General features: G+C 34.1%; 1 protein-coding gene across 3 annotated transcripts in view; it reads left to right on the top strand.

The window, feature by feature from the left end:
* The window catches only part of IKZF2 (IKAROS family zinc finger 2), a 141,571-nt gene that overhangs the window by 39,695 nt on the left and 82,443 nt on the right, over window positions 1-19,433 (top strand). The gene's annotated exons all lie outside the window — the stretch shown is intronic.

The following is a 19,433-nucleotide window of genomic DNA, read 5'->3' as shown; positions in this document are numbered from 1 at the left end:
ATGTGTAATAGCTTGCTGTGTTGGCAAGGCTCCAAGGGAATAAGGGCTTTCCACTGTTAATGGGAATGTAAGTTGTTATAAATGTAAAATGGAGCAAATGCATATAAGCTTTGATTTAATATTCTCATTTCTGTAAATTTATTTATAAAATGTTAAATGTACAAGTTGATTCATTGCAGCTTTGTCTTGAATAGCAAAAGATGGGAATTACTTTGCAGATAGTGTCTATCTGTAGAGGAATGGTTAAATAAGTTAGGTACATCCATAATGGAATACTATGCGGGTGTACAAAAAATGAGGAATCTTATGAATATTGAAAGATTTCCAAAATGTATTGCTAAGATCTGAAAATATATACAAGAAAGCAATAAGCCGGTTAATTGTTTGGAGGGTATGTTGGTAGAGCGATGGGAGCTGAGTAGGTAGGGAACTGGGATAGAAGCAAGATTCTGCACTATATACTTTTTTTTTAAACCAAGACATTTCTCTATTTACATGTTTTCAGATTTTGAACCATGAAAATATAGATCTATTCAACCTCCCCCCAAAAAGAAAGAAAAGATAAACACAAAATAACAAACAAACCATACCACTTTATATGAGTTCATAGAGAACATAATTTTCCTATGGAATGGGACTAAAAATGTCAACCCCGAAGTTCCTTGCAAGTGGAACTGTAAAAGACTAGCATAATCCATCAGTTTGTTTTCCCCACATACAATTTTGATGCAAATCCTCACACTTGTATCATTTGTTGATAGTTTTATTTCTTGTCGACATTTAATGATTTCAATTGCATTTTACATCTTGATTTCTTAACACTTTAATATCATCAAGCAATTATTACCCAAAAAATGTGTGTAAGTGGCAGTGAAAAAAATAAAACTGAACAAAAATCAGGACTGAAATTTATCTTAAAAGTTACCAGACATTGTTATATATAACATGCAACTCTGGAAATTATAATATGATTTAAAAAAATGCTTGTATATATTTTACCTTGCTTATGTGCTTATCTCTTTGAAGTAAAACATTGTCAAATTGCCATGCTAAACAGCATAGTAATAGTGGTAGTCTTAGGATTTATTTTCATTAGCATTAAAATACAGTTAACAAATATAAATATACAGGACATAAATATAAATGAGAACTTTGAACATGTATGTGTTCGATATGGGATTCAAGAGCTACATCTTAATTTTTATTAGCTGTATGTATTATTTAACCTTTCAGAAAGCTGGTTTCTCAGTTTGTAAAAAAGGATACCAGTACTTACCTCAGAAGGTTGTGGTCAAGATCAGAGTGAATGTCTTTAAGAAACACTTAGCATAGTAGATACTAGATACAAGCATTTGTTATTCCTGTGGTTATGTGAATCATGATATGTAGACCTAAAATTTCAGGGTGGATGTTAAGACAATATGCACATTTGCCACTGCCTATAATATTTGATTTATTTGAATAAAATGGAGGGTTTGATTACAATATATCCACTGCTGTAAGTTTGTGTCTACTTGCATTTTTCCTTTACTCAGAGTTTGATGGGACCAATTGTTAAAATCATTTTTAAAATAATCTTCTCAAATTGAATGTTTAATATAGAGAATTAACTATTAGATTTAAATTCTTTGAAACATTTTAAATAATGGTAGATTGTTTAAAATGGCATTTTCACTGGATAGAATAAGATGCAGCTATAAAAAATCATGTGCTATAAAGGTAATTATGGCATAGAAATTTTGCAAAATACGGAAATTTAAAAGGCTGCCCAAGTGTACATAGTAGGACCTCAAATTTGTAAACAAAAGCCCACTATATATAAATAAATGTGTGTGTGTGTGTGTGTGTGTGTGTCTATTTCATAGAGAGAAGATGGGAAGAATATATGTCAAATGTTAATACTGGTCATCTTTGAGTGTTGGAATTGTGATATTTGTTCATTCTATATTTTCTAGATTTCCAACAATGAATATGTATTGCTTTTATATATTTTTGTATGTGTTTTTACAGATACTTTAAGAATAGATTAAGGATGGGTAGAATCTAAATATATGTACCTCCTTCTAAAAAAAAATAGTTCAAACTATACTAACTTTGTTAGTGGAATCTTATTCCAGAAGAATAGTAGTTGGCACCTGGAAGGACTCTTGGCACTTTTTGTATTGGGGAGGGGTTTATTTTGGTAAAGTAACACTACCACTATAGCTTGGTGCTACTGCAGTAGGATCAGATCTCAGGTCACATCAGTTCAGTAGCTCAGCATGTAGCTCAGCTCTCTGAAATTGTGGGCCACAACTCAGGGTTTTTTAGAGGGTGATCCTTGTGTCTTCTCACACAAGTAAAACTGCTTATTGAGACCAAATACAGATCAGAGGACACTGGGGAGAGTAAAAGTAGCATATTAAGTTAATTTAAGCAAGGTTATTTTGTGCTATGTAAATGTAGGAGAAATTGAAACGAAATGTATAAAGTTCTGTCATACCTCTGCTTAATTTGAAAAAATAACCCTTACTTTCCAATGAAATCTGTATCTTATATAGTCTTCATTATTTCATTTTTTTAGTAGCTGGTGTTAATCTAGTTGACATCATACATTAACACCCATCGTGAATACTTTGGAGAATATTTAGGGAGCTAAATACTGAAAAGGATGTTTTGTGGGTTTCTGTTGAGTCATTTCAATCATCTTTCCTCAATTTATATTCACTTCATCCTCCTAGCAATTCAATTTGGTGTCCCTGTTGCCTTTATATTACCTTTTGCCTAATTTAAGATCCTGCCTCTGATTCTTTTCATTTCATTTAATCGTAGCTTTTAAGAAATATTTCAGTACCCTTCATTTTAGAGGTGTGAGAACTGAGACACAGAAAAGTTAGTGAACTGTTCAAGGCTGTACAGTTAGTAAATAGACAGACTTCATCTTGGGCGCCTGGGTGGCTCAGTCGTTAAAGCATCTGCCTTTGGGTCAGGTCATGATCCTGGAGTCCCAGGTTCGAGTCCCGTTTTGGGCTCCCTGCTCAGTGGGGAGCCTGCTTCTCCCTTTGCCTCCGCCTGCCGCTCCCCCTGCTTGTGCTCGCTTTCTGTGGAATAAATAAATTTTAAAAAAAATCTTAAAAAAAAAAGACTTCGTCTTTTAACTTCTAATTCAGCATGTATTATTCCATGTTCCAGTTATTCTTGAATATTCTCTAAAATATTGTCAAGAAAGGTCTGGGATTTTTGTGATATCTCTCCAAGGAGTATAGAAATATATATGTGTAATGTATATTTAATTCTTTTTTCCTCCATTGAGTATTCATAAGAAAGATACGTGTATTTATATCAGGACAAATTATCCAAATTATCAAAGAAAACTCTGGTACATGAAAGCTCTGTCAATAACTGAACTTGAACTACAGTTCACATACCTTACCTATTACTATTAAGTCAGGTTTTCACTATAGATGACCAAATCTTTTCTTTATGTAGGGAAAGAAACATTTAAAGACAGTTCTACAGTTCTAGAATTTGAAATTTTAATGGAAACTGGAAAAATGAATGTCTGCACCCACACTTAAAATGAGGCATACAGTTTGTCTAGAGTTCAGATTCCTCTCCTTCAGAAGCTACAGCTTTGAAGCCATGAGACCTTATAATTATCATCTCTTTCTTGAGATAAATCTAATACATCTCATTCAAATAAGAAATAATTTTTTTTGTTTTTGTTTTTCTGCCGTGTTAAGCCTTAAAAGTTCTGAATGGCAAGGGATTACAGTCTTCAAAGGACTATTATTTTGATTGTCCTTTATGAACAGTCCAAGTGCTTTGTGATGGTCCTCTTTTATTGTGTATCTGAGGGAACCTTAAGTGTTGTTTCTGAATCTGGGCAGGCTAATTTGCTCCCCCTCCATGTGACATAATTAATTTCTACATATATGATTGTTTCCCATAATAGCATGATATATTTGTTCTTTACCCTATGATGACTTGATTGGTGAAATGATAAAGATATTTTGAATGAAAATTACATTAAATTTTTCATAATCTTTCAGTGCTAAAGTATCTAAGAATTAGATACTTTTTAGTACATTTGTCTAAGTATTACATATTAACTATATCTTAAACACATGCATCATTTAGTGCGTTCATCATAGTACTATGAACTAGATATAGGAGAGTGAGATTTGGGGACCCTTTACTTTTATATTTTCCATGTGGCAAAGGGCTTTTAGAAATTTGTTATCAGAATGGAAAACTTAAAACAAGTATTTTTTTTCTTAAAAGTAGTTAGACATTCTTTTCATTTAGAAAAAGCAAGGATGTCCTAAATTAAACAGGAAGAGTTTGATCTCCTTTTTCCATAAATTACCTTTTTAGAAACCACAGGAAGAAAAAATTATGGCATCTGTGTTAAAATATTTGAATACTAATTATTTGATTCATTATTTTTAGTCATTATAGTAATGCTTTTTGCATTTTGTTTTTAAAGTAGCCAACTTTGAAGTTTAACAATTTAAATAAAGAATGTTTAAGTAAATTTATTATCTTAAAAGGAAAAATGGAATCATTTAATTCTTATCACTGTGTTTTTGGTTATAAAAATATATAAACTGAAAAAAAAAAGTTGTCAAATTATACATTTTTTTTTGTCCAGAGGTGTTTTATTATCTGAAGTAGGTAAAAATTAAATACTGTAAAAGAAATTGTTTCAAAACTCTTAAATCTTAGTGCAAACATTATAATGAAATAAAGAATTTCTGACAGTTCAGTTAAACTGTGAGCTAGAGCATAGCATTCTCCAACAGGGAGTTTTGAGCATGATGCCAATGTATCAGTAGTTTTGGCTAAAGAAGTTTGTTTTCAAAATTCTGATTTCCAGTGTTTGATAATAGGTAACCTGAATCTTTTGCACTTCAGTCTTTGCATTCCAGTCTTGAGTTTTGTCACAATTTTATAAGTTAGTAAGCTTTCTGTAAGTTGTGTTGTTTTTATTAGGAAAAAATATATATATACACACACACATACATATATTACACTTCTTTCAGTGTTTTAGATAAAATCATTTCATCAAGCGATTTGGGAAAGTTTGACTGTGTCAGAGATGATATGATGTATTGTGTATAAACAAAACTTTCAGATAAGAGAAAAACCAGTTCAGGAATTAGAATGCTGTTTCTTCATTTTGTTTCTTTGCTACAATGGTATTCTTTCTCCTCCTTCCCAAACCTCTTGTGTATTTTCACTAATAGTGATGTCAGGTTCTTTTGGGAGCAGTTGGAAAGGAAAACAGTAGGGGAGAAGTGGATTGGATCTTTGGGGAATGATTGGGAGGGAAGGCAGTCAGGGGAATTGGTTTCTATGGGTAGCTCATGGGAGAGAGCTCCGCAGTAGAAGAGTCAAATCTTTTGGGAGGTTCAGGGGAATTAAGGGTCAGGAATTGGACATTTTAGGGAATCATTGGAATTGAAAGAAACAGAGCAATGAAGGAATTTTTTTGGATACTCCTCAAAGGAGACTAGTGAGGAAAAGCAATGAGCTCCTCTGAGAAAGTTCTGGAATTAGAAGCAGGGCTGGGAGGAGGGGTGGAATCTCTCTACTACTCTTGTTGGCCCCACTTAGTCCCTGGTGTGAGGATGGATCTAGATAGCTGTAGCTACAAATGGCTTGGCTGTGTAAATCTATTTGTGTATGTGAATGTTGTTCTGATTTCCTCTTTTTACTGTCTTATCTGAGTATGGGAATGGCTGAAGGCTTTATTGCTATCTGTGTGTTGCATGCTATGTGGATCTTTTAAGGTGTGACCTTATCAAAGTTGGCATCTAAATGCAAAGGAAAATGCAGGGCAAGCTTGTTCTAGTTGGGGTTCCTGTCACCAGACCATAGCAATGTGGAACAATGGATACATTACCTGAATTCACTGGGTGCAAGCAGAGTCCCTGCTTCCATACTTGCCCTTATCAGTGTTTAAAATAGTGCCCAGTACTATGAGTACTATCTATAAAGAGAACACCCCCTTCCCATTCTTTTTTTTTTCCTATCCTGTATGAATATTTTAGGGGTAAGGCTTTTGTGTGAGTGGTTAGAAAATGTGGAAAAACAAGATTACAAGGTCAGGGTGAAAGTAGTACAAGATTGGAAGAATGAAACTCTTTCTCTTCACTCAGAGTAAAATGATACTCTTGGCCCAAGGCCAGAGAAACATAGGCGTTAGGATGGTGCAGACAGGACCATCAACAAGTTTGTTAAGGAATGGGCTGAGAAAGCCTTGTCTCTGTCCTGTGATTTACTGTTGTATTTGAGTTTTCACTCTTTGTTTTTTGCCCCTTGGAAGCAGTGGTAGAGAGTTTACATTAAGCTTTAGAACCACAGCAAAACAAAACTTTTAAAACACTTGTGAGGTAGCTTAAGAGACTTAACAGGTTTTGTTTTAACTGTTACTAGTAACGCATTTCTGAAAGTTTGCAGTACCTCTGGGTATGGAATAGTTAATTCTTTTTGTCTCCTTCCATTTTATCTCTATTACAAATAGAATCTGAAGTGTGTGAGCATTAAAATAAAGGAAACGATTTTTTATGCAGAAAATAATATGCATCATTTATATGACATAATTAGCATTTCTTTTATTCAGTACTTTCAAAATATACTCTTCTTTTTAGAAAATTCAAAGTAGTTTTAACTTTTTCCATATAAATCTGATCACTATGTTTGTGATTAATTATTTTACAATGTGTATTTCTGTAATAGTTGTTCTAAGTTATAACAATTAGCAATTAGCATCTTTAGCAAATCTATATATACTTTAAAATAGCTCATTCTTAAGCTCCCTTCAAATACTGTATTATGCTCTTATTTTTCCTAATTATCCAAACTTTACAAAACAAACACTTATTGAAGATTAAGATGTAATTTTATTTTAAGAAGACACTTCCTTTCAGGGAATGGAAGTAGCAATAAGAGAGGTTAAAGAGAGTTCCTATTTTTTCCTTAAAAAAAAAAAAAAGCCTATCCTGTGTCGTCTTGTGTTCATTCCTTCATTTTTTTCATTCAGTGTACATATTAAGTGCCCACTAAGCTTATAGTAAGCCTTTCCTTTTTAGTTGTTGATTTGACAAATCAGAGGATTATCTTCTGTAATCATTAATAAAATATTTTTGGATTAGCCTTTTATGATGTTTTTATTAAGTCGTCAGTCCAGGCTTTGGAGACAGTCAGTCATAGGTTAAAATCCAAGAGTTTCCATTAGCTCTGATAAACATGTATACATGTCTGTCTGTCATTAGTTATCACAGTCTATCATTATTTACCCGAAAGAATAATTAGCTACTGAGTGGCCTTGTATGAATAAATTTTCTCTGAGCCTCACTTGCCTTGCCTATATAAAGAGAAGTGATAACACTTATTTGTTAAGACGATTAGAATTAGATTAAATGTATATTTAAGCCTCCCATATAGTATTTGGAACATGATGGGCGCTCAGTAACTTTTCATTGCTATTGTTTATATTACCATTACTGTGACCACTTTATGGATTTGAGCCTCAGATTACTTCCTTGCCTCCATGCCATGTCACCTCTCTTAATTTTTCCACAATATTCTTGAGTAAAAAAAGAACTCCTCATTGGGGCACCTGGGTGGCTCAGTCGTTAGGCGTCTGCCTTCGGCTCGGATCGTGATCCCGGGGTCCTGGGATCGAGCTCCGCATCGGGCTCCCTGCTCCGCGGGGAAGCCTGCTTCTCCCTCTCCCACTCCCCCTGCTTGTGTTCCCTCTCTCGCTGTCTCTCTCTCTGTCAAATAAATAAATAAAATCTTTAAAAAAAAAAAAAAAGAACTCCTCATTTACCCCACGTGTCACACTTGCTTCCATCTTGTTACCTTCATACATTCTGTTGTACATCAGCGGGGATATGCTGAGGAAGCCCTGCTTTCCTCTCCAAACCACCCCCCCCCCCGCTATAGTGGGAATATGACAAAAAGAGTAAAATATTACATTATTAGTTAAATAAAGAGTATATTTTTCTATCTCAAAATAACTGAGACCCTTTCCCTTAAATACTGTATATAGTCTTATTGAAGCTCATTTTGCTGTATGCTGTGGGGTTTTATGTATTCTTTTTGTTATTTCTGGTAATGAGTTATTGAAATCTTAAGAGACTGACATCTTCTCCTTAAAATTTCATATTACTTCTATGTCAGAAACAAAGGAGAGGTGCAAAAACAACCTCCAAACTTGCTTTGGTGAATTATGAACTGCTCTGGGTTGTTTTGTTTGTATTGCACTTAATCGTCAAGTATTGTACAGCACTGTGCATTTTAATTCAGTATTGGAAATCCAATCTGCAAATTTTCTTTTTCCACTTATACTTTATGCTTCGAGAGCTTACTTATTACCTTTGCTCCAGCATAAAAGTTGGGCAAACAGATACCTTGGCAACTACTAACAGTACCACACCTTGGCTTTCCTGGGTACAGAAAGTAGTCAATTATTTCTGGGAGTATTCATCTGTCCCATCTGAAAGATGCCACTCACAAATTCCAGTGAAAATAGATTATAATTGAAAAAATAAAAATTGCTATAATTTTAAAAATATGTGTCCTATGTGTTTCTTTCCTTGTTTTACCAACAGAGTGAAAAATCCATATAGCAGATTCAAGTCTCCAGCCTGGAAATCACTTCCTATTGGCTTGCATGGTGACACTGTTCTAAGTGTCAGTTTTGAATACTAGTAACCCGTCATGGATCAGTTATCTGAAATGACAGGTTTATTTGTTAAGGGAGGAATGACATTATTTCCTGTCCTTTAGACTGAGCTAAAGTGAGAATAAAGTGGTAAGAATGTTCCTTTGCACTTTAGGTGTGAATGTGCTATCATTTGTGCTACTGATTTGATTGCCACAGCTTCTATCATTAGCATCTTGGATCAAACGTGGAACAAGATGTACTGTATTTCATGTGTGATGGAATACAGACACTGATTAGAAGTGCTCAGAAAGGCACTGGATTATTCATTCGGTAGCTGATCGTGGCCTTCTATGTTTGCGTTGTAAAGTTATTTTCATTTTTGGGTGTTAAACATTTTTTTTAAACATTGTTTTTTGAAATGAAATATGAATTTAATTCGGGCCCATCTCTTTTTGAAATTAATTTGCTCTTGTAATCTCAGAATCATCTTCATAGTAGGTAGTGTCAGTCACCAGAAAAACCGTAATGTGGAGAAAGCTTGTAGATCAGAAGTCCTTTTCCTAGTGCTTTCAAAGCCTACTGGAGTGAAGCTGTCTGTTCCATTTCATCTCTCATACCTCTGTTGGACTTCCTTATGTAAGGAAACTTTTACTTTGACATATGAAAGAAGAAAAAGTCTTTCAGATTGGAGAAATCACTTGTAATGTTGGTTTAGAGCCTGCCTCTCACTTTCATCTCTAATCCTAATCACTATATGATAGTGTTTTAAATAACCAATGAAAACATTTCATGGTTTCTGAGTTTTTTGGGTTTTTTTTTGAAAACAGGCTTGAAAGGTATGAAGTGATATTGCTGATAAACCAAACTTTGTCATTATAGACACAAGAAAGTTTTCTGTCCATCTCACTTTGTTTTATTGGATTATTAACTTGTTAGGGATAAGAATATAGGATATTTTCTTTCATCAATAAAGGGATAGAGGTATATAAAAGGTCAAACCTAGTAAAGTTCAACTGTGTAGGTAGGGTCTGTATTGTTATTTGCATTAATGCCAAAACAGATAAGAGGTTGTGTTGAAACCATAAAAGAAGAGAAAATACATAATAAGTGTTATATATCCCTAAGTAAGAAAAACTAAATGTTTTGCTGTATTATTGACTTTGTTGGCTTTATATTATTAGGACTTCTCTTTAACTCTATACAGTACATAGCACTTTTTTTTTTAATACTACCTGAAGTAGCAACAGGTTCTGTTAAAGTTGCCAAATGTCCAAAATATATTGTATTTAGATTAGTGTGAGGAAACTTCTTTTAATTATTTAAATGTAAACCTGTGAGGTTACCCTTATTGTTTGTTTTTCATAGTTTATTTAGTGACTATTCTATAGTATAGAAGTTATTCTGTACTACACTGCTTTATTCTAAATCAGTATTCACTTAAAATCCAGTTTCTTCATTCAATGACATTTTAAGATCATAAATTAAATATGTGATTCTTATGAAGTGGTGAATAAAGTATACTGGCTATTTTACTTTTTTAAAATTGGTACCTAGTTTTAACTGAGATCCATGTAGGTGAAACATCATTAATGAGAAGGATTTTTAATTTCTAATTTTTATTATATTTATTATATATATTTATTACAAAGCAGTCCACTGTCCATCATTTCTAAAATCAAGAGTGTATTCTCTGTAACAAAGATACGCAGCCTACTTGATACGTGGTCTGTGGACTGGGAAATGTTTGTTACCCGTCTGTCTGGAAATGAATATAGGACTTAAGTAAGTGTTGTTTAAAACTTTTGTAAAAATTTGACACAGTAATAAAAATTGCAAGTTTGTACTTTGTATTTTTCAAATTTCACTTCTTTGCATTATATGAAGGTATTTATTTGAGACAAATTGGAAATTAAAACAAAACAAAACAAAAACAAAAATGTCCTTCGCAGATTGTTTGACAAGCTTTGCTTTAGAAGACATGAGGAGAGTTATCTATGTGCCCAGTGTCAATTACCTTAAACGCTATACATTAAAATGTGAAACATATCCCAAACCAACTTATATAACTAACCTATTTGTGTAAATAACCATATAATTTTTATAAAGGAAACTGAAGTAAAAATGAAAGCTAACTTTTTATTGCATCTGAAGTAGAACTTTTATTCATATGCCTACGTATCATTTATTAAGTGCTTCCAAAGTGCCAGGTATGAGTTTGCTTTCTCTCAGTGCTCTAAAAGCACATTGGAGTGGGTTCCATATTATCCTCATTCTCATCTTTAGAATGGGGGGAGGGGTTGTTAAACATATAAATTTTGTGTGTTATGATAGGAGATGGTGTTTTCTAATTCATCTCTCAGATTTTTAGGACTTTCTTTTTTTAGTAATAGAAGGAGAAAAAGAGAATATGTTATGTTTTAGTAGATTTTAATATTTTTATGTGTGTCATCCTCTAAAATGAGGAGCTAGTTAGAGGTAGAAGAAGAAAGCTCAAGTATTTGCAGATCTTCAGTGGTGAATGGGCACAGGAGATTAAGATGAGGCTTCATCACACATGTTGATTTTGACCTATCAATTATTGTTAATGAGGAGTTTTAGGGATAATGCATTCAAGTTATAGTTGATACTGTTGTCAAGTGGAATCCTTCCCAAAAAGGAGATGAAAAGTGATTTTTCTTTTTTAAAGATATGTTTATTTTAGAAAGAGAGAGCAGGGGGAGTGGCAAAGGGAGACGGAGAGAGAGAGAATCTCAAGCAGACTCTGCCCCAAGCTCAGAGTCTGAGGTGGGGCTTGATCTCAGAATCCTGAGATCATGACTGAGCTCAAATCAAGAGTCAGACAGTTAACCAACTGAGCCACCTAGGTGCCCTGAGAAGTGATTTTTCAATAACATCTCTACTCTTCATGTGGACATAGATACTAAACTCTTAAATGCAAACAATGAATCATGGAACACTACCTCAAAAACTAATGATGTAATGTATGGTGATTAACATAACATAATAAAAAAAAGGTAAAAACATGCTGAATGTCTAGCAACTAAGAAATGAAAAAAAAAAATTCTAATTGCTTTAAAAAAAAGCATGTATATCATATTTGCATCAAATAAAGTAATACTTAAGATAATTTTCCCTTTCCCTGCCTCTTCAGTAACCCATTTTCTCTTTATCTTTGCAAATGAAAAACAGGAAGGAAGGGAGAGAAGGAGTCAGGTGGGAAGAGAAGGATGGAGGGTAACTTTCCTCATGTAGAGTCCTCAATGAAATAAGCCTTTTGGATCTGCATCAGTAGATGGCTAAACTCAGTTGGTTTGCTAGATGCTTTCCTTCTCTAAAATTCTGTTATTCAACTAGTTAATATTTAGTTGGATTTATATTTTGTCTTCATTTGGTTAATTCTACCACTGATCATTGACGTGTCCATCTGCCTGATAGCCTTTGGGCAGTGTTTAAAGATTGAGGATAAAAACTATCAAGGGCAGAACTAGAAGAGGTGACTGACTCCTGATTCTCTGGGCCCTTGAAGGCACTGGATAATGGAGAAACAAGTGCCTGCATGTGTTGGATTTTGTTAGTTGGATCCAGCTCCAGCGAAGAGATAACTGAGGTCACGTCAGCATCTTGGAAGGCTGGGAAGCTGGAACTGGAGCATCTGAGCCAATCCCTAGACAAACAGGTTTTAACCAGGACAAAGTAAGAGAGAGCTCTGCTTTGGAGACTCTTTGCCCATCACCTAAGGCAGTGATTCTGTTCACATCTTTTCCTTCTGTCTGTTCATTTTTGTATAGAATAGATTGTTTATAAAGACTTATTTCTCAGGGGGCCTGCCTTCAGCTTAGGTCATGATCTCAGGGTCCTGGGATCAAGCCCTGCATGGGGCTCTCTGCTCAGCAGAGAGTCTGATTCTCCCTCTCCCTCTCCCTCTGTGCTTTCTCTCTCTCTCTCTCTCTCTCTCTTAAATAAATAAAATCTTTTTTTAAAAAAGACTTATTTCTCTTTATATAGCAAAAAGTACTCACTAGTCTTTATGTTAGACTTTGTTTTAAAAAAAAAATTCTTCAGAGTAAAAAGCAAAAGAAATATTAGTTCTGTAATTAAGGTAGCATAATGAAAAGGCCATTCATGGCAACAGTAAGGGTGAGCTTTTGTTGACTATAAGCATTTTATGTAAGGTTAAATGCAGATTAAATGTGGTGCCTGTCTCAATAAAGTGTTTAAATATTTCCAGGTTATGTAATATCAGATGCTCAAACCTCTTTTGACTGTAGAATGAGATTTTCTTATAATTCCTATAAATGGAGGCTTGGATTTTAGTCTCAGCTTCTTTACTGGCTTCCTTTATAAATTTTTGCAAGTCACTTTACTCCTCTTAAGTAATATGTAGTTCAGGGGTTCTCAGTTCTGGCTACACATTAGAATCATCTGGGGATGTTTAAAAAATACTGATGCTTTGGCCCATTCCAGACCAATTTAATCAAAATCTTCAGGGGGTGGGGCTCAGGCATCGAAGATTCATCAATTTCCCTAAATAAATTGATGCACAGTGAAAGTCTAGAACCATTGGTATAGAATGATATAGCTGACCTAACTTCTGGGATATTTTGAGGTTAATTAATACATATTAACCATTTTAATCACCCTTGCAAAAAGTATTCTTTTGCAAAGTGTCTTTTTTTTTTTTTTAATATTGATTTGGAAAAGGGTCCTTTCATATGATCCTATACTTTAGCAGATCATGTTCAACTGTTAATAGAGTGTAAAAATGTTTGGTGATGGATATTGTAAGTATTAATTATATTCTATTTTATTGCACATCTAATTACAAATAAATAATTTATTTGTCAACAAGTATATACTGATAGAAGGGTGGGAGAGGGAGGAGTGAAAAGTAAGGGGATAATATTTATTGAACACCTCTGCGGGCTATTGCCAGGTTCTATAACACAATAACCTCCAATATAGGAATCACTTTTCCCCCTGTCCATGAAGAAATTGGGACTTAAATAGTGTTTTAATTAAAATTATTATATTTTATTAAGTCATATAATCTCACAGATATGATTGATTTTAAAAGTCATCCAAGTAACTTATCTACTGGACATAAAGGTTAAATGTGGAGACTTCTGGGCAGTTAAGAAATACTAAATCAGGAATGAACCTTGGGATTTAAATTATTGTCAGCAAAAGTAAATATAGTTAAAAAAAAAAAACAACAAACAAAAGCCCAGAGAAAGAGAATTGGTATTACATTTTATTTTACAGGTTATATAGTATAACTATTTGCTTAACTGTGCAGAATTTTATTTTTATTTGGTAATTATAGCAGAGATGGAATTTTACTTTGATTATTTAGATATGGTTATTTACTAATAAAATGTTTTAAAATATTATGTCATTTTACATTATAGGTCTGATTATTTCCAATTGTTGCATAGTTTTAGAACCACAGTAGTTCACTTTAACATCTAGAATGATTCCACAGTTGTATTAATTAGCACAGTAAACCATTTTATTGCATAAATTATACCATTAGCCTTGATTTTACTACCTATTCAATGCTTATCTCTTAAAGTATAAAGACAGTAATAGCTTAGTCTTTCAGTGACTGATATTAAATTGGTGCTTTTCGAAATTTTTATCACAGGAGTTAACAGCTTACACAACAAAATCATCTTAAAATGTTTTAAAAATAAGAAAAAGAAGTGTCCATCCCTCTTTGCAGTCATGAAATACACATTATAACAAGAAACATGTTTCGCCCATGATCTTAAAAAAGGATTAAAACTACTGAGATTATTTTACATTGCTAACATTGTATTGGTTTGATTGATAACACTATTGGTAACATTGGGTTTTTTTGCCTAGTACTCATACTCATAGAAGTATAAATTGGTGCCCCATTTTGGAAGGAAATTTTATAGTATTTATCCGGACCCTTATATCCATATGGGTTTTTGACCTCCTAATGCTAGTGCCTCTTTTAACACTCTAATCTTAAGAAACTAGTCATAAATATAGACAGAACTTTATTCATAAATACCGTCCCTAAGATTTATAATTGGAAATTAGTTTTGGAAACAGTGCTTAAGTAAATTAAGGTTATTTTATAGATGAAATATTATGTAACATTAGAAAATTACATTGATGAAGATTTTCTTAATGAAGTTGGAAATGCTTACACCAATTTAGAGTAAATGGTATATAGTATATATTATATATGTCTACAATTTGTTTATTAATATACATATGGTCTCAGCTCTCCTTGAAAAGATATGACAGGAGAAGACATGCTAAAATGTTAAAAGTAGGAGTAGATTTGTGGGTGTTTATATATCTCTATGTTTACCGATTTTATATAGTGAGGGCTTGTTGCTTTGATAATCAGAGAGAAAAAATATCAAACAAATTTTACATATAATTATTAGCAGCTTTATTTTTAGGGCCAGGCTTGAGTTGCTATTTTTGGATATTTTTCGATATTCTTAGACATTTTTCAAGTGGATCTTTTAGCTTAATATCAAGTTTGTGAAATTTGTATCAAGTTTAGAGTATGATGTTCTCATGATCAAACAAGTTATCCTCAGAGAATGGGGGGTTGTTTTTAGAGATTTCAGCTATACCTTCTTCTCCAGGTCCTCTCTTAAGTTTATGTGGGCATATTTTCTTCTCAAAGGCATGATGTTAAGTAGTCATTGTAACCTAGACATGGATTCCTTACAAATATCAACTGATATTAAGGAAACTGCACATGGAATTCTTTCACTCCAAGTCATAATATTTATACGTTATTTTAAATATCTGTAATTCTGTTCTTAGTAAATGGAAACAATATCCTTAGATAAGCTAAAAATACTAAATTAGGAATTTCTCCTGAGTTTTGCTTCTGCTGAAATATATGTAGAAACTTATTTTTCTTTAGATTTAGTGGAATAGCAAAGTATACAACTTAGCATAAATTGAAATGTCCACTTTTTCTTCAGTGTTTCATTAATAGACATCTAGCATAACAAACTTAAGTAAAACTCAATAAAAAGGCAATCTCAAAGTTGTATTAATTTTCTTAAAAATATTTTTAGAGTTGATTTTTGAAATGTTTATTATATACCATTGAACAATTAAAGGGGTCATTGTATAATTAAAATAAGTAATATATGCATGGTTTTAGATTTTTGACTTTTCAATGTTTAAACTATTTTTATCACTAGATAAGTCTTTATTGTTGTGTACCTCTTCAGTGAAGATTAAATTTTTGTATTTTCTCAGCTTGTGATATTTGACTTTTCTCTCACAAGATCATTTTATTCAGTCAGTCACATATGCATTTCTTATTCATTCATACATTTTGTTCATGTAACAAACATTTATAGAGTGCTTACTATGTGTGGAACATGTTTCTCGTAGGTCACAGATCTTCCTATCAGAATATTTCAATTAAATTAGTCAGGTGACTAATTTGGATATAGTTATTTTTGCAGTCTTAGAATATTTTTTAATTCAGTGATTCTCATTTAATTATCCAAGCATCAGTATGTTAGCATGGTTGGGTCTGGTGAGGACTCTTCCCAGCTTGTACACACCTTCTCACTGTATTCTCACAAGGCAGAGAAAGGATGAGGAGGTGAGTGGGAGAGAGAAGGAGAGGGGAAGCTCTCTGGTATCTCTTATAAAAAGGTTACTAACTTCATTATGAAGACCCTACCCTCATGACCTCATCTAAACCTAATGATCTCCCAAAAAGGCCCCATCTCCAAATACCATCATACTGTGGGTCAGGGCTTCAACATACAAATTTTACAGGGATGCAGTTCACTCCATAGCAATCAGTGCTTTTTTTTTTTTTTTTTTTTTACGTTTTTTAAAAAATTTTATTTTAGAGAGAGATTGAGAATGAGGGCAGAGGGGAGGGGCAGGGAGAGGGAGAGAGAATCTGAAAGATTCCCACCCCCCACCTCCTGAACATGGAGCCTAATGCAGGGCTTGATCTCACAGTCTTGAGCCAAACTTGAGCCAAAACCAAGAGTCAGACACTTAACTAGCTGAGCCACCCAGGTACCCACACAATCAGTATATGTTTAAAAATTACCCAAATGATTGTAGGATGCATCCTGGATTGAGGGTCGCTGTTTTATTTACTTATTTTTTAAGATTTTATTTATTTATTTGAGAGAGAGAGAGAGAACGTGCCAGCAGGAGGAGGAGCAGAGGGAGAGGGACAAGTAGACTCCATGCTGAACATAGAGCCTGATGCAGGGCTCGATCCCAGGACCCTGAGATCATGACCTGAGCCAAAATCAAAAGTCGGACGCTTAACTGCCTGAGCTACCCAGGTGCCCTGAGGGTCACTGTTTTAAATGAATTTTGGATTTATTGAATGATTTGTTCAGTTTGCAATATTACATAACACCCTAATTTTTAATTTAATGGTATATTTGGGTCAATTTTAATTTACTTTATTGTAAAATCTCTATCAATTATTATAATGTTCACTTGAAGAGCTTATCTGCAGTTATTACATTTATACTGATTTTTCCTTAGTTTTTCTCAAAGTCTACAGCTTTGAGTTGAGTTCTGAATTTAAGATTTATGTTTCTAGTTGCCTTTAGGATGTTTAAAAATAACTATAAATATGGGGCGCCTGGGTGGCTCAGTTGGTTAAGCGACTGCCTTCGGCTCAGGTCATGATCCTGGAGTCCCTGGATCGAGTCCCGCATCGGGCTCCCTGCTCGGCAGGGAGTCTGCTTCTCCCTCTGACCCTCCCCCCTCTCATGTGCTCTCTCATTCTCTCTCTCAAATAAATAAATAAAGTCTTTAAAAAAATAAAAAAATAAATAAAAAATAAAAATAACTATAAATAATATTTTGAGCTCAACAGATTAAAAACTCAGAATTCTTCTATGCCATCTCACTCAAATTTATTCTCTTTCCAAAATATTTTATCCCTGTCATTAATATGACCCTCCACTCTGTAGGGTTCTTCAAACTTGAAATCTTGAACTCACTAATTACTTAATGTTCTTTGTTTCTGATACTTAGTATTCTAGTTTCTTTTTTTTTCTTTAAGATTTCTCTTGGTTTGATCCTATCCTCTCTTATCCTACTGTTCCTTGTCTCATCTAGGCTTTCTTTACTTGGGGCTGATAATTTACCCAGCACTCACAGGTACATTATACTGGTTGCTAAAATATTAAAATGCTTCTCTACAGGTCTGAGAAATAGCCTTTTCTCCAGTTCCCTTGAGTCACCCCCGCCCCCCACCCTGGCCTCTGCAAATGCTGAGTATCCCCCTGGGCTCCTGCAGCTATCTATGGTCATCCCTCTCCTGCTGTCGCTTACGGAAACTGGTCTCTTTGCAGTGCACTGGTTTACGTAAGTGATATGTAGAATATCACCCCCATCTTTACTTTGAGCTTCATAATTATTATGGTGGACTAGTAGCCTCTTACTGGCCCGTTATCACTGGCTACTTTTCCTTCTAACATATTCATCATATACAGATGACTCTCCCTAATTTCTTTACTTTTCTGATCAAGAGATGGAATTCAGTTCAGACCCTTTATCAACTGACCTTACCATTTCTGCCTAACCTGTCATTCCATGCCTCTCTCAATGAGTCAGATTGATCTTCTAATATAAAATGTTCTCATTTCCTTTTTTATGTTTGCCTTTGCTCACTTTCACACCTCTGAAATTCTCTATCTTGTGCTATTCCAAGTGAAAGATTTCTCTTAAGTTCTATGTCACTTCTATCTTAGGTAATTCCTCCTTGAACTGACTTCCCTGATTGTAATGACCTCCTCTTCTTCGAATCCATATAGCAGACTATATCTTATAAAGTCTTAGTTTCAGAATTAGAAAGTTAGGGTTACTTTCTAACTCAGGAATTCCTTCTGCAAAACCTTTGATGTACACTGAAGATTTTTTCCAAGCCTTGAACATTGGTGGTTCTGTTGTCAGGCACTCCTAGTTATTATTCAGTTTTGAAATATTTCCTGATGTTTTATGTGCCAAGCACTGAACTTGCCCTATAGTAATGAACAAAACAGACATGACTCTGTTCTTATAGAGCTTATAGTCCAATTTGGGAGAAGACAGTAATAATTAAGCATGTACAGAAATGTATAATAATAATTTATGATAGGTGCTGCAAAGTATAAGAACAGGGGGACAATGAAAAAGAGCATTAGGACCTTAGTTTACATTGAATATTTAGAACAGGTGAAGTTTAAGCTGAAGAGTCAGTAAAAAGGGGATACACACAGAGCTGTGGGGTATGAGAGATTAGTGTATATATTGTGTGCAACAGCCCTAAGGTAGGCAAAAGTTGTTTTTGTTCAAAGAAGAATTGAAAGAAGACAAGCGGGCCTGGTAATTCCGAGCAAGATGAAAGATGGGACTGGTGGCTGGGGAGGTAGGAAGGGAGCCTTATGACATTATACTTTCTTGTAGATCATAGAAGAAGTTTGTATTTTTATCCTAATGCAAATGAGCAGCTCCTGAAAGATTTTGAACACTGACTGGCAGGATTTGATTTATGGGTTTTTTTGTGGGGGGAGATTTTTAAATTTAGAAAGGCTGATTTTCTGTATTACTTAAATGACGTTCTTAGTTATGGAAATGAAGAGCAAGTACACAGCCATTGTCTTAGAGTAGAAAGTTTTCTGACTTCATTAATATGAGATTGCTGCCTCCAGGGAATGCAGGTATGTTCTGCTCCGTAAAGCTGGTTTCTGGGGAAGAGGAGGTCAATTTATGTAAGATGCTCAGGGCCTTCTGG

This window comes from Neomonachus schauinslandi, chromosome 3 (assembly GCF_002201575.2).
Source record: "Neomonachus schauinslandi chromosome 3, ASM220157v2, whole genome shotgun sequence".
NCBI lineage: Eukaryota > Metazoa > Chordata > Mammalia > Carnivora > Phocidae > Neomonachus > Neomonachus schauinslandi.
This window is presented reverse-complemented; position numbering and strand designations above follow the sequence as displayed.